At 50.0% G+C, this 16,772-nt stretch overlaps 1 long non-coding RNA gene across 1 annotated transcript in view; it reads left to right on the plus strand.

The window, feature by feature from the left end:
• Nucleotides 1-14,281, plus strand: part of LOC147124909 (uncharacterized) — a 39,345-nt gene extending 25,064 nt beyond the window's left edge. Inside the window, exon 2 of the long non-coding RNA XR_015079220.1 lies at nucleotides 11,143-14,281. This is a non-coding gene — a long non-coding RNA (uncharacterized LOC147124909). The remainder of the gene's footprint in view (nucleotides 1-11,142) is intronic.
• The last annotated feature ends 2,491 nt before the right edge of the window (nucleotides 14,282-16,772 follow it).

Below are 16,772 nucleotides of genomic sequence, written 5' to 3' on the forward strand. Positions count from 1 at the left end.
GGCGACGGCTGCTACCATGGGTGCACAGGCGGGGATGTTCCTATTGAGCACCCGATAGTCCACCGTGGCTCTCCAGGAGTTGTCCGGTTTCCTAACCGGCCACAACGGAGAGTTTACATGGGTGGCTATTGGTCTCAATACCTCCTGTTTGACCAGAGAGGTCATGGCCGTTTCCATGTCCTTCTCCGCTTCTTTTGGGAAATTATACTGCTTTAGTGGTCGGGTCATGGGGTCCCCACCTACACTCACTTCGACCCCGTTTATCCTCCCACAATCATGCTTGTGAGTGGCAAATGCGCCGATTTGTGCTCGCAGAAATGCCTGGTACTCCACTGGAGTGTTACTGACCATTTGCTCAAGGTCGTAACCCTCCTTTGGTTTTAGGGTACACAAGGTCCCCTTGCCCTGTTTCCCTGGGATAACTGCCACTTCGCCCTCTTTGCTGGTGCATTCTCCCCACAGACAGTGGTTCCTAAGATCCACTAGGATCCGGTGGCCTATGATAAAATCAGCCCCCAGGATCCCCTTCCCTTCCTGCTCCCACTTCATTAGAACACAAGTCCACTTGGTGTGAAGTGTTCCTAAATGACTAGACAGCAGGACAGAGAACTTGCCAACCTGCTTGTTGCTAAGCTGTATGGGACCCCGTTAGACAGAGGTGAGGTAGCGGGGTTATCTGAGCAGCTTGAAGCTCCCGTGTCCAACAGATAGGTCCCTTTTACCTTTTCCACCTCCATCTTAACAAGCGGTCTTTTTCATACATCATACTCAAGGGGACACAGATAGACAGGCTGCGCTGGCTCTAGTCATAAGTCTGTGTTAGCTGGGGGGGCAGATGGAGTTAAAGCACCCATGGCCATGGCTACCTTCCCTGGGCCAGCCAACAAAACCTGAAGTGCAGCTACTATCGAATCTACTGTGGGGGTAGAGGCCTGTGTTTCTGCCTTTGGGGCGGGAGCTGGGGCACTCTTTCCTGCACTATCCTTCCAAGGATTTTTACAGTCCCTTCTCCAATGCCTACTCTTCCCACACCAGAAGCAGTTACGCCTCACATCAGAAGGGATACCCCCTTCCTGGTGCCATTTCTTCTTACCCTGGCTGGGTTTAAACTCGTGCACTTTCCCTTTAGTCTGCGGTTCGTCAACCCCCCTACCGTTACGGTAAGCCAGGGTCAGTTGTCTGACCACTGCCTCCTCGGTGACCTGGGGGCCCTTTGGGTCGAACCACAGCTCGGCCTTGGCCCTGATCCGTGGCAAACTGTTTGCCACCAAACTTCGGAGCCAGTGAGCCAGCTCATCCTGGTTCAAGTTAGCCCGGTCGAGATCCCATTACAGGCACTCCTGTACACAGGCCACAGCCTGTCTGCGAAAGCCTGCGGGGCCGCCCCTGCTAACTGAGTAGTCTTCTTCACCTGGGAGAACGGACCACCATCATTCATCCCCATCACCTCCAGAACTTGATCCTGGATGGCAGCGTACCCTCCCTGTCCCTTCTTGCACTCAGCAGAGAGGGACTGGTACAGCTTGCCATCCAAGGTGAACAGGAGCATCTAGGTCATTTCTGAGTCGTCGCACTCATTAATGCCTGCTGCTTGTTCCACTTCCATAAAGTGGACTGAGGGATCTGCCTAAATAACAACAGAAAATGCTGGAAAAACTCAGCCGATCAGCCAACATCCGTGGAGAGAAATTTGAGTTGACGTTTCGTGTTGAACCCTTCTTCAAAACTGGAAAGAAAATAAAAAAGATCGAAGGCAGGGCTGCGATCGGACAAAAGAAGTAAAAGAAACAAAATGGGTAAAATAGACAATGAAAGGTATTCGAAGCTAGACGAGATGGTAATAGGCTGAGATTAGGTGTGAAGTGTACTGGCAGGGCAAGAGATAGCTGCCAGGTGTGAGAGAGAAACAAAAGGAAAGGGAGGGGGGAAAGGAGTGGAAAAATTACAAGAAAAAATGTAATAGGGGCCGGGGTTATGATCTGAAATTGTTGAACTCGATATTGAGTCCGGAAGGCTGCAGAGTGCCTAATCGGAAGATGAGGTGCTGTTCCTCGAGTTTACGTTGAGCTTCCATGGAACAATACAAGAGGCCAAGGACGGTGAGGTCCGACTGGGAATGGAACGGTGAATTAAAATGACAGGCGACCGGAAGCCCGGGGTCACCCTTACGGACTGAACGGAGGTGTTCCGCAAAGCATTCACCCAATCTGCATTTGGTCTCCCCAATGTAGAGGAGACTGCATCATGAGCAGTGAATACAGTATACTAGATTGTGAGAAGTACAAGTAAATCGCTGTTTCACCTGGAAGGGGTGTTTGGGGCCCTGGACAGTGGGAAGGGGGGAGGTATAGGGGCAGGTGTTACATCTCCTCCGCTTGCACGGGGAGGTGCCAGGCGAAGGGGAAGGGCTGTTTGGGGTGATAGAGGAGTGCACTAGGTTATCTCGGAGGGAACGGTCCCTACGGAATGCTGAAAGGGGAGGGGAGGGGAAGATACGTTTGGTGGTGGGATCACTTTGGAGGTAGCGGAATTGCCAGAGGATGATCCGTTGAATGTGGAGGCTGGTGGGGTGAAAGGTGAGGACAAGGGGAACCCTATCGTGGTTCCGGGACGGAGGGGCAGGGGTGAGGGCAGAAGTGCGGGAGATAGAACTGACACGGTCGAGGGCAGTGTCAACCACGGTAGAGGAGAATCCTCGGTTGCGGAAAAAGGAAGACATGTCTGAAGCACTGGTGTGGAAGGTGGCATCGTCGGAGCAGATACGGCGGAGACAGAGAAACTGGGAGAATGGGATAGAGTCCTTACAGGAAGCGGGGTGGGAGGAAGTGTAGTCCAGGTAGCTGTGGGAGTCAGTGGGATTGTAGTGAATATTGGTCGATATTCCCAGAGATGGAGACAGAGAAGTCGAGGAAGGGAAGGGAAGAGTCAGAGATTGTGTGTGAGCTTACTCAAGTGCCTTACCATAGCCCTAAGCTGTTGGGTCCCATGAGGAATCACAAACTGGCTTTCAAGGGGCCCCTGGCCCCCACCTACCCCAGGTGGGCCAAACTTTTGCTGTCGAGCTGGGCACATCGGCCCCAGCTCCGACCTTTCCTGCAATTGTTTGCCCACTTCTGCCTGTTGCCAAACCGAGTCAAAATCCGACGCCACAGGTGGCGGTGGCGTGCACTCCTCCCTGTCTTCCCTAGAGATTGCTTGTCCCTCCTGTTGCCCAACCAGGTTGCTCCCCGGCGCCACAGGTGATTTCTGCACAGTTTCTACTTCTACTTCCAGGTCTACCCAGGCCGCACCCGGGCTTACTAGGCATACCATGCCTTTTGCCCTGGACAGAGCAAGTTTTAAACTTTCTATCTGCTTTTGACAGGGGCCGTGATCTCCCGCTTCAAAATCACTAGTGCTTGCTACTTGATAAGTTGCCTTTATATTCCTATACTGCTCCTCCTGTTCCCTTAACTGTCTGGTTAGGCGAGTGATCTCTTCTTTCAGTACCAGCTCATTTCGTTTTGCTTCGGTGACTTGGCACCGAAAATACTCATGCCTGTTTCTATGTTTCTCTACTAACTGCAATTTCTCTTGATTCTGCGCTTGTAATTCCTGCAATAGTTCCTCCCCTGCTGCAGCTCTTGCCTGAGACAGTTTAGCTGCCTCCCGCAGCTCTGCTGTCAAAGCTTTCATCTGCTGGTCTAAAAGCTGGATCTGTCGTAGGGCACAGACCAACCAGATGGCGTTCTCTACCGACTTCTTATGATCCTTGCTCTCAGTCCATTTGGCTGCAGCGTCTATGGGATGCCCAGCACACAACAGACTGGTTACCCACTTCTTGGTGATATTCACCTTCTCAAAAATGTAAGAGGAAATCTTCTCTTCCATCTTCATTCTCTCATCAACCACAGTGTCTGTTGCATTACTTCCCTTTTGCCAAAGTCCTTCCGTGGTCGCCATGCTGTAAGGGGTGGTGTGTGGGTTGTTTGTCAGCTTCACCTCTGACTCCTTTGAGTGGTTCGAATCACTCCCACTCCCTTTTGTTCGAGACTTTGGACTTATTTGGGGGTTGTAATAAACTTGCAACAGACACCTGGGTTAGTCAAAAAGAATTCTGATCTTTATTTTGAGACAGGAAAATATACAATACAATAAAACTTATACTTTAAAGGGGTGGGGAACACACGGAAATAAGCAAGGGAGAATTACAATATGCAAAAACCCTTACCCTCCCAACCCCACTACACTAGCTAGGCTGGAATCCAGAGGACCAGGAAATGCTCACCAAAACAACTTTCTTGACAGACGTAGAGGTTCGTGATTTCGGGGTTCTCTTTAGTTGTGGTGGTTGGGGCCTGCCATACCTCAGACGTGGTAGAAGACTGCACCTGCGTTGGGTCTTCAGTTTGGGTTGGTCCGCAGATGCGCTTAGTCGCGCTATTGGATCTATCGGGTAAGTACCCAATTTTCTTTGGTTACAGCTAGTTTTAGGGTCTTTTGTGTCCAAATCTTGCCCAAGGGTAGATCAGACTAGCCTGTAGAGTGGAAACAAGTCTTTGGTTCGTGAGTTTTTCGGCGGTTGGTTTTTTTGTTGGTCGTGGTGGCCCAATGTTACCTGGTTGGTGGCAATATTGGTGGTTGTTTGTTTCTGTAGGCCTTTGGTTGCCGCGATCGCTGTTTCTTCTTTCTTCCTTCGAGTCTCCATTGATAATCTCTCTCTTGAGCTGTACTGTGCTCTCGCTGACCTTCTGACGAGCTGACTGACCGACTTGTGCTGAACTTGGCTCGACTCTTGTCTCGACTTGACTGTTGAACTGAAAAGGCAGGCCTCAATTATACTAATTTGGGTCCTGGCTTATCTGACCGCCAAATCTCGGGTTTCTTTGTTAAATTTGGCGGGCTCATTATTTTTAATGTCCTTTAAAACTTTAACGAGCTTCGGGGATGGCCCATCCAAACTTAACGAGTTTAGGGGATGGCTCATCCAAACTTAATCGGCCTTTAACTGGTTTCAGGATTGCCTTGAAACCAGTTTTAAAATGCAAAATGTTTGTTAATCTCTTTAAATTGACTTTGGACTGTGGTTTGTTTGTGATAACCTGTAGGGCTAATGTTCCTTCCTTTGTATTCCTGGGGACATGTCCTGTTTATTCGATATCTGGTTCTGCGAATTCTCGGCGGGAAAACCGGCTTCATTGTCCTTATGTAAAACTGGGACGGCCCTGGACATTCCTTGGACAGTTCAATATCCAAACCATGGGGGCCCACCCCGCCTCCCCGTTGTTCCAGCCTTTTGCAAGCCTGGGCATGTCTTTTAAACCAGCCAAACTTCCTGGCATTTTTATTTTAAATCCCTTTTGCCCAATAACTTTTTTTAAAACAGTCCAAAAGTCTCTTCCTTAATCAACTCTTTGAAATCTTCTGTTTGGCCCAACCACACTTTTTCCCCTTTTACAGATTTCTTCTGTGATGTTCCAAAATCCTTTTAAAAATGACTTTCCTTGTGTTCTGGGGTTGTGCAGAAATTTTCGAACCTTACACCGTCCATCTAGCAATTGGGCTAGGATCAAAAACCGCTTACATCTCTTGGTGACCAGCAGCAGGACCTGGGTTAAAGGAGTGTAAAAAACGCTTACATCTCTTGGCGACCGGTGGCAGAACCTGGGTTAAAGGAGTGTAAATCAGTCATGGAGAACGCTTCTGGCGAAAGATCCCAAATGGAGGAAAGGATTTCTTTTTATGTGTTAAAGAAGGTTAACTTCACTAAGAAGTGGATGCTAGGCTTGTTGCGTGCAGAGCATCCGCTGGACGCAGCGGCAGAATAGCCGGAGGGCAAGGAGCATAGGCGCAGCATTGAAAAGGCGATATGGCTCAACTGTCTACAAAAACAAGTGCAACTGCTAGATAAGCAGGTTGCTAAGTTAGAGGCAGAGCTCAGGGAGTCCGAGGCACAGTCAGACACAAGGGCTGTAGTAGGGAGCAGGTTATGCACGGAGCTAAGGGATGAGAAGCAGGGAAGAATAAGCCAGGAGAAAACCTTCTGTAACCATAAGGAGTTCCTGCAATGCCAGGTAACTGAGGCAAAGGGGAATGAGAGGGTGGTTAGGGAGGAGTACGCTCGCTTGTCGAATGAGGTACAGTTGCTGGGAGAGCAGTTGAAGGATATTCAGGTGGCATACAGAGTCACCAGCACTGGAGGGTTTGATATGGGTAATCATGGTCCTTGCCAGGTGCAGATCCGGAATTTGACCGATGCTCTATCTAAGGTCAAAGGGATGGTCTGCTTGGTAACTTCTGGAGTGGCCCGGGTAGATGAGGAAGAGCAGCAGGTAGATAAGGAGGACTGTAAGGCTTGACCACCACCCGAAGTGCCGGGACCAGGACCCATGTGCCCTGTCCGGCAGCGGAAATATGGTGCGCCCGTAGACGGTCAAGAACAAGGAGCATTGCAGAGTGACTTCGTGGTCCCGTATATAACCCCCCAGCTGCAGGCAATGGTCTCTAACCTGACCACACTGACCAGCACAGGGGACCTATCTGTCCATTTTATGGATGTGGAGCAGGTGGGCAGGATCAATAATTGTAACAAAGCTGAGACAGCCAAATTACTTCTATTTTCCCTGGACAGTAGGTTGTACCAGTTGCTCTCAGAGGGTAGCAAGAGGGGGCAGGGTACGTTAGAGGGGATAAAGGATGACATCCTAGAGGCTATGGGCCTCAATGATGGAAGTCCCTTCTCCCGAGTGGAAAGGACACTGCAGTCAGCTGGGGAGGCACTGCAGGCTTTCGCGGACAGGCTTTGGCCCGTATACCGGAGTGCCTATGTGGGGGTGCCTGACCGGGTGCAGCTGCAGGGGGAGCCTAGGGCTCATTGGCTGAGGACCCTGGTGATGAACAGCCTGCCCAGGATCAAGGCCAAAGCAGAGGGGTGTTTTGATTCCAGGGATCCCCAGACCACAGAAGAGAGTGTGATCCGGCAGTTAACTCTCCCTTTTAAGAATGGTAGGGGTAAGGATGACAAACCAAAGGGCAGAGTACACGAATTAAAGCCTAGTGGAGGCAACGTTAGAAGAGAGTAGCGCCAGGAAGGGGGTAGCTCAGGGAAGAAGCAAGTTTGTTACAGGTGCGGGTATAAAGAGCACTGGAGGAAAGACTGCCCAGTCTCTGACAAAAGGAGCAGGAAAGGGGATCCTCCAACGCCAGAGCAGAAAGCCGCAGCTGTGGCAGGAAGCAGCACTGATCTGTTCGCGGTATTAGTAGTTGCCCTTCGCGCAGTCTTTCCGGCAGGGCAGGGTAGGGTGGACGCAGCAACGGGCAGCGTACTCCCATCTGCCCCGAACAATCCCGTCCCATGACTAGGGGCTTTTCAGCCCGTTTACTTGTGTCCACTAAGTTATGATGCTTGGAAGAGACCGTGCATGAAAATGGGGGTGGAGAAGGTGCCAGGGACCTATCTGCTGGACACTAGAGCTTCAAGCACCATTGTCTATGCGGATAACCCGACCACATCACCTCTATCGAGCAGGGTCCCACATAACTTAGTAGGGTTCATTGGGAACGAACAGGCTGGGTCTTTCTCCATCTCGCTAGCCATCGATCTGGGTACACTCCATATGGAGTGGAAATGTGTCCTGATGCGGTGGGAGCGGGAGGGGATAGGCATTTTGGGGGCAGACTTCATACTGGCCCACAAGATATTGGTGGATTTCCGGAATCACTGTCTTTGGGGTGCAGCATGCACGGGAAAGGAGATGGAGGTGGTAGTTATACCAGAGAAGCAAGGCAAGGGAACCGTGTGCACGATGAAGCCCAAGGGTAGTTACGACCTTGAACTTTTGGTCACTTCTACCCCGGCGGAGGACATAGCGGATGTGCGAGCCAACCTCGCGGCATTCGCTACACACAAGCACGACTGTGGGTGGGTAATAGGGGTGGAGGTCAGAGTAGAAGGGGACCCCATGGCCAGACTACAGATACAGTACAACTTCCCCAGAGAGGCAGAGGCAGATTTAGAGATGGCAGTGGGATCACTGGTTGAGCAGGGTGTGTGGAGACCCATAGCGACGCATGTGAACTCTCCGATTTGGCCGGTTAGGAACCAGACAATTCGTGGAGAGCCACTGTGGACTATCGGGTTCTTAACAAGAACATCCCAGCCTGTGCCCCCACTGTCACAGCCATAGCCGGCCTGATCAGGAGTATCCCAGCATCCACGAAAACATTCATGGTGCTGGACATTTCGAACGGATTCTGGTCTATCCCTCTCAAAAGGGAGGACCAGTATAAGTTCGCATTCACTTTCAAGGGTCAGCAGTACACATGGACCTGCCTTCCCCGAGGGTTTCACAACAGTCCTTCTATTTTCCACCAATGTATGACCAACTGTTTAAAGGGGTTCAGCAGACCACAGCAGCTTGTGCAGTACGTGGACGACCTGCTTTTGTTCTCCAACGAGGGGGAGGAGCATGGCCCCCTGCTGGCTGAGCTGCTAAGTCTGTTAAAGGAATCTGGGCACAAAGTTATTCGCAAGAAAGCACAGATCTGCCAGCAGGAAGTAAAATTCCTTGGGCTGACCATATGTGCTGGGGAGAGGGCCATCGATTAGGCGAGGAGGAAGGCGGTACAGGAGCTACCTGCCCTGACCACGGTAACGGGGGTAAGATCCTTCCTGGGACTCAAAGTGAATTGCAGAGATTTCGGAGAGGACTATGTCGCTACAGTAGCTCCTCTACTCCGGCTCCTCCACAAGGGAGTGGGCTGGGCGTGGGATGAGGACTGCATGGCAGCTTTTAGTCATCTGAAGGGAGATCTGCAGACCGCATCGGCTTTAGGAGAGATTGATGGGGGAAAATAATTATTTTGCATGGCTCGCTGGACTTTATTGCTCTCAGATGAATTTGAGTGTGAAAGGCCTCTGTGAGCCCAAGCTCGCTGCAAATTTGATCTACCCAGGGGTGGCCCACAAATGTTCTGTTGAAGGGGTATGGGACGTAGACATAGGGTTTCAGGCTGGGATCCATCCCACGGGCTGTGAGATCTATGTAGATGGGTCCAGTACAGTGGTGGCCGGGGAGCGACACACTGGATGTGGGATTTTTGACCCAAATGCAGACATTGCCAAGGCCATTAAATTCCAGAGCACCATGAGCACACAGCACGCTGAACTGTCGGCGGTGGTGTATGTGGTTACCCACCCCAAAGAGTTCCCTACACCCTACATGATTTGCTCGGACAGCATGTTCACTTGCAATTCGTGTACAGAATATTTGGCCATTTGGTCTTGTCGCGGGTTCACATCTGCAGACGGGAAACCCCTAGCAACCAAGCCATTGTTGCGACAGATCCTAACATCGATAGGAACCCAGGGGGATGTCTATATCCACAAAGTCAAGGCCCATTCAAAGACAGAACCCCGTGCAGAGGGCAATCAGCAGGCTGACGTGCTGGTCAAAGAGGGGGCTCGAACGGGCACATTTTGGGATCCATATGGGTCGAGTCTGGTAGCAGCAATCAGAGACAGAGGTGGGACCCAAGGGAGTGCAGGGGTTGCATTGGCCCCTGACCTAAAGATGGTCCAGGCACGGGATCCCGCCCTAAAGACTGTTCTGGAGATGCTGGCAAAAGGAGATAAGGTAGAGGGTCCATACGGAGTGGCAGGTATTATGGTAAAGGAAGGGATGGCTTTCAGAGGGGAACAGTGGGTAGTTCCACAGCAGCACCAGAGAGAATTCCTTCAGTTGGCCCACGAGGGTCCAGGAGCGGGGCACCCCGGGCCGGAGACCACTTGGCAATGGGTGGAACAGGCAGGGTGGTGGCCGCAACTGAGGGAGGATGTCTGCGACATCTGCGCGGATTGCTTGGTGTGTGCTGCAAACAACCTTGACCTCCAGAAAAGGAAGTTATCCATGGGACACACTTGGAGAGTGGAGGGACCATGGCAGTCCATACAGGTCGATTATATCGGACCACTGCCCACCGCACAGGGGAGTTACAAGTACTGCCTGGTCCTGGTGGATGTGTTCTCTAAATGAGTAGAAGCATTCCCATGCCGAACAGCTACAGCTTTGGGGACCGCAAGGATTCTAGTGAGAGAAATGTTCTCTAGGTGGGGGCTACCCCAGTATGTGGAGTCCAATCAGGGGAGTCACTTCACAGGGGCAGTCATGCGAGCGACTCTGAAGATGCTAGGTGTAGAGGGTAAATGGCACGTCGCACACAACCCACAGTCATCGGGGATTGTGGAGTGGATGAATAGGACCATCAAGGAAAGGTTACGGAAGGAGATGGGAGACTCGCCTAGAAAATGGGCGGAGGTCTTGCTGTTAGTTCTGATGGGGGTCTGAGCCAGCCGGTCTAGAAGCACAGGGTATTCCCTGCATGAGCTCGTGACTGGTAGGGTCATGAGAACGCCCTGCCATGTACTGGCCCTGGTTCTCACGGAAGGTCAGTTGAGAGAGGTGAACCGGGGCAGGTTTGTTAAGAATTTGCTTCAGCATCTCAGACAGATCCATTTGCAGGCTACCAGTAACATGGGGAAGCAACATCGTAGAAATCGTTTATTGCTTGAGCCTCAGAGGCACCACGAGTGGAAGGTCGAAGATCAAGTAATGGTTAGAATCTTCGCCAAGGTAGGGACTTTTGAACCGCTATACATGGGGCCGTACAGTATCGTGGATAGGGCAAGTCCAATGGTATATGCGGTCAAAATGCCCCGACGCACTAAGTGGTTCCATATCAATCAGTGCAAGCTTTTTAACCCTGGGGAAAGAGCTGATAAGAGGAGGAAACAGCAGGGAGTGGTGAGCTGCGCTACAGGTGTGGGTCTCCAGCCCCTAATCTGGGATGGTGAGGAGCCCACAGAGGGACCAGTCATTCCGCCTGTGGGGGCAGGAGTGAGAAGGCGTGCCAGGGCCCCACGGCCGAGGGTGCCGTGGACGCCTCCTTACACACCGGTGAACAAAGGAAGCCGGAGTCGTAAGAGGCCCAGGGTTGAGGAGACTTAGTGTGGCCACCCAGAGATGGGTGGCGCTGTACATAACTTCTTTCTCTCCTGTTTGTTGCCTTAGCTTGTCTATATAGTTTGGATTTTAATCGTGTGTAGTTGTGTCTGGAAAGGTGAGGCATCACCCAAGGACAACGTTGCATTCTGTGTGTTTTCAGGGAATGCCTAAGCCAGCACGAGTCACAGAGGCGACACTGAGAAATCGGTTATCTTCGGCTGCACCGGCGGAGACAGACCGACCGTGACCACTGGAGGTGGCTCGAAGGATGGGGCGAGCGTCTATCTCCATGAGGGAAGATGTCCTGGATGGCTGGGGTCAAATTCCACCCGGTATTCCAGCCAGGAGAAGTTCACCTATGGTGAAGCGTCCATCCCATGCCCGAGAATAGGGGTTACCACCTCCCGGGTTAGGGTAACAGAGGGTAAACGGGTGTGCCTTAGCTGTAGGAGACACGTTCCACTGGGAAGGTGGTGGTGGCTCAGGAAACTGAGCGCGGATACAGGGGACCAGACAGCTGACTGGGAAAGACTAAGTAATGACACGTACTGGATGATGACAGGTTCTCAGGGAGGAGTGAATGTGTGCTGGGATAAGTGGTGGGAATCCGAGGAACGGATTTATGTGTGTATGTGGGGGTCGGAAAAGTTCTGCCCAGCGGGTGTTTCGATCGCGTTTAGCAGGCGATGACAGGACGCCGGGGGTGGGATCGGTTGGGATCGGAGTGTGGACTCCTGTGTGATCCCAAAACCCCCGAACACCATCAACACCACAGAGCTCATCTCATACACCAGGAAGCCCCCGCCCAGAGCCCCGATGGTACTGGCGACTGTAGATGGGTGTCCCACCACCACCAGGGGTCCAGGGAATGGGTTGGTGTTAATCCCTACTGACAAAGTGTTGTTTCAGAACGTGCACTACGCCGTGGCATCCGTGATCCTGAACCTGACTGAAGTCCATCTGCCTGTGTGGTGTCCAAGTAAGATGGAGAAGCTTTATGAATCTCTGTTAAAAGTGATGTTTCAGGAATTTTATGAACTGGACTATGGAAAGGTAGAGAAAGAACAGCTTCATAGTCTGAATGTTGGGGGTAGTGTGGGGTCCGGGAGGCAGAGAAGAGGGACCTAGAACGATGAAGCCACAGCGTTCAGTACAGGAACGGGTATTATTAATAGTATGGATGATGCACAACTCCAGATGCAGATCACTGGGTTAAAGAACCAACTGCGTAAGATTCTAGGGGAAGAGAATACAGTGGTGGGTTCAGAGCTTCATGAGGATCAGGCAATGACCATTCATTTAAAGGAGGTCATTGCGGAGCTAGAGAGACACGCAAAAACTGTTAATGATTTGATACGGGAGGACAGGAACGCCTCGGAGCAGGCTGCACGGAATGAGGTGTGTGTGTTGTATGGAGCATGGTTGCTGGGCGAGGGCCGCAGTAACCTGGAGGACCCAAGGCAAGGTCGCGTCCCTTTATGGTTAAGCACCTCGCCGTGCTGCACCCGTATAGCAATTTGTTGTGCTCGTGCCAGCTTTGTTTAGCCTCTGAAGCCTACCCTGTCCCTGTAGATTGCGGGCGGTCCAAACATACTATGTGGAGCATTTCGGGTACCCGATTCCTTTTCTGCCGGAACACCTCACTGAGATAATAAAGAGCGTTGAGCTCTCCCAGAAACGTTTCTACACTTTAGAGCAAAAGACAGTCGAAGTGGGGGAGGAGATCAAAAGGAATGTCTCGCCACCATGGTGGGACATCGGTCTGAGTATAGAGATTCCTCCCTGAATCCGCATCTGTTCCCATGCATTAGTTATCATACAATTGTTGCTTGTAAGCTACTTGTTTTACACCAGCTGCAGGCGACGGAGCCAGATGCTCCAAGCGCAGTGGCAAGGGGTGTGAGATCGATCTGGAAAGGTGTAATTCGATTTGTGTTGATGATGGTTTCTCCCTGCAAGACTTATAATGTACCAAAGTTCTGTAAGCAAGTGTATTGTATTCTGGTTATAGTTTTGCACTCTGTATTGCGCAATGTGCGCTGTTGCATTTTTGTAATGTGTTACCACCTGTCAATGCTGTACTGTGTAATGTGCGCGGTGACTTTTTTGGTAACGTCCTGTGGATCTTATTAATGTTCTGTATTTTGACTTAAAGTTTGTCGGTGGAAATTGGAACCCAGCCATTTGAATGTGTTAAGAAGCCGTTTCGCTGATGTTTTGACTCTGTAAAAGGGAACTGTGACACGCAGTAACGGGTACAGTTCCAGGGTTTTAAAATGTAAAATCAGGGAAACAGCTTCACTTGTGGGAGACTTTGGCCTTTTCTCTCTCATCGAGTGAAGCTTTGTTGAAAGAAAAGGATCAAATGGGGGACTGAAGAGATCGCAAAGTCTCTGAAGAATTGGTTCAGTCAGGAATATTTTGTGGACTTTATGGGATTTTTCTGAGGGTATTTTTCCTGTTATGGGATCGCCCTGTGCAAGTACGTGAAAGACTGGTTTGTTAAAACCTCCAGAGAATGCATGGCTGTGACAAAAGGACTGTCAGTCATCCAGTATGTATGGGTTCGCCCAACAGTCCTGGAAAAAGGAAGGGGGCCGTTGAACTTGATTAGAAAGGCCACTCTAATATGCAAAAGCACTTCTCACCTCCATCTCAGAAGAGAAGCAGAACAATGAACCCACTGGCTTCACCCAGCCAAAGGGGAGCCAGTTTTTTCCCAACACAAAGACCGAAAGATATGTCCCAGACTTAGGGCCATTAATCCAATACGCATGGGTCTGAGGATGACTCATCACAGATTAAGCACCGGAGTGCTCAGAAGCAAATGGATTTTAAAGATTGACGGGAAAAGATAGGGACTACTATAAAGATAGACTCTTTTCCACCACTCTCTCTCTCTCTCTCTCTCTCTCTCTCACCCCCTGCTCCTACAAGATCGAACTAACAAGAAGTACCAGAGAAGCCGACGAGCAGAGCGATCGAAACCGACCGCGTGTGGGGGTAAGCATAGTCTCTCAGAAGTGAAGCTTTTGGGCTATTCCGAGGGTGGGAGCTTCATATGGTTCAGCCAGGTGAAGGGGTTTATTCGACTGGGTAATTCGTTGGTAGGGGTGGAATTGGAGACCACCATAGCAACAAAGGAATTACTGCTTGTTATAGTCCCCAGTTTTGTACTGTATGTATGTTGATTGTAATCTGGATTTTATTCTCCACAGGGATAGTGATTTTGTTTAGTAGTGCATGTTTTAGCCAGTGTATGTTAGACCAAATAAATACAAGTTTGATTTTTCACCGAAGCATTCCTGTCCGTGGCTTATTTCATTTACACTCTGAATAATAATTCCCGGGTATAGAACTTTCGTAAGGTGGGGGCGATTCGAACCGTCCGTCCAGCAATTGGGCTAGGATCCAAAAATCGCTTACACCTAGAGATTGTTAACGATGTGACTGAGTACAATGAGTGATATTGAGACACCAGCAGAAGGGGATCGATTAAGGTGAGACTGAATACAGTGATACAGAGAGACACCAGCAGAGGGGGATAGATTAAGGTGTGACTGAATACAGTGATAGACAGACTACAGCAGAGGGAGATAAATGTTTGACTGAATACAGTGACAGAGAGACTCCAGCAGAGGGTGATAAAGGTTTGACAGAATACAGTGATCCAAGGTTGTCCCATCCTCTGTCGTCGAATTACAGTATGCAGATGATGCTTGCGTCTGCGCTCACTCGGAGGTCGAACTCCAAACCATCGTCAACACCTTCACCGAAGCGTATGAGAGCATGGGCCTTACACTAAACATCCGTAAGACAAAGGTCCTCTACCAACCTGCCCCCGCCATACAGTACTGCCCCCCAATTATCAAAATCCACAACAAGGCCTTGGACAATGTGGACCACTTTCCATACCTCAGGAGCCTACTGTCAACAAGGGCAGACGTTGACGACGAAGTCCAACACCGCCTTCAGTGTGCCAGTGCAGCCTTCGGTCGCCTGAGGAAGAGAGTGTTTGAAGACCAGGTCCTCAAACCCGGCACTAAGCTCATGGTCTACAGAGCAGTAGTGATACCCGCCCTGCTGTATTGTGGATGCATTGGTGATCATTTTCCAGAACTCCCTGGACTCAGGAAAGGTCCTGGCAGATTGGAAAACTGCTAATGTAACACCCTTATTTAAGAAGGGAAGTAGATAAAAAGCTGGAAATTATAGACCAGTTAGCCTAACATCTGTGGTTGGTAAAATGTTGGAGTCCATTATTAAGGAAACAGTAACAGAGCATTTGGATAAACATAATTTAATAGGACAGAGTCAGCATGGTTTTACGAAGGGGAAGTCATGTTTGACAAATTTGCTTGAATTCTTTGAGGATGTAACATACAGGGTGGATAAAGGGGAACCAGTGGATGTTGTGTATTTGGACTTCCAAAAGGCATTTGACAAGGTTCCACACAAAAGATTACTGATCAAGATAAAAAATCACGGGATTGGGGGTAATATACTGGCATGGGTGGAAGATTGGCTATCTAACAGAAAGCAAAGAGTTGGGATAAATGGTTTGTTCTCGGGCTGGCAATCAGTAATTAGTGGTGTTCCGCAGGGGTCAGTGCTGGGACCCCAACTCTTTACAATCTATATTAACGATTTGGATGAAGGGACCGAGTGCAACATATCCAAGTTTGCCGACGATACAAAGATGGGAGGGAAAGCAGTGAGTGAGGAGGACATAAAAAACCTGCAAAAGGACATAGACAGGCTAAGTGAGTGGGCAGAGATTTGGCAGATGCAATATAATGTTGGAAAGTTTGAGGTTATGCACTTTGGCAGAAAAAATCAAAGAGCAAGTTATTATCTAAATGGAGAGAAACTGCAAAGTGCTACAGTACAAAGGGATCTGGGGGTCCTGGTGCATGAAACACAAAAAGTTAGTATGCAGGTACAGCAGGTGATCAGGAAGGCCAATGGAATCTTGGCTTTTATTGCAAGGGGGATGGAGTATAAAAACAGGGAAGACTTGCTGCAGTTATACAGGGTATTGCTGAGGCCACACCTGGAATACTGCGTGCAGTTTTGGTTTCCATATTTAAGAAAAGATATACTTGCTCTCGAGGCGGTTCAGAGAAGGTTCACTCGGTTGATTCCAGAGATGAGGGGGTTGACGTATGAGGAAAGGGTGAGTAGGTTGGGACTCAACTCATTGGAGTTCAGAAGAATGAGAGGCGATCTTATCGAAACATATAAGATTGTGAGGGGGCTTGATCGGGTGGATGCAGTGAGGATGTTTCCACTGATGGGTGAGACTAGAACTAGGGGGCATAATCTTAGAATAAGGGGCTGCCCTTTCAAAACTGAGATGAGGAGAAACTTCTTCACTCAGAGGGTAGTAAATCTATGGAATTTGCTACCCCAGAGAGCTGTGGAAGCTGCAACATTAAATAAATTTAAAATGGAGATAGACATTTTCCTAGCAGATAAGGGAATTAGGGGTTACGGGGAGAGGGCAGGGAAGTGGACGTGAGTCTAGATTCAGATCAGCCATGATCCTATTGAATGGCGGAGCAGGCCCGAGGGGCCGTATGGCCTACTCCTGCTACTATTTCTTATGTTCTTATGCCTTAGAGACATGGACCATGTACAGCAGGCACCTCAAAGCACTGGAGAGGTACCACCAACGCTGCCTCCACAAGATCCTGCAAATCTATTGGCAGGATAGGCGCACCAACGTCAGTGTTCTTGCTCAGGCCAACATCCCCAGCATCAAAGCTTTGACCACGCTCAATCAGCTCC

The sequence above is a fragment of the Somniosus microcephalus genome, chromosome 1, assembly GCF_052327205.1.
Source record: "Somniosus microcephalus isolate GS21.2 chromosome 1, FLI_Smic_1.0, whole genome shotgun sequence".
NCBI lineage: Eukaryota > Metazoa > Chordata > Chondrichthyes > Squaliformes > Somniosidae > Somniosus > Somniosus microcephalus.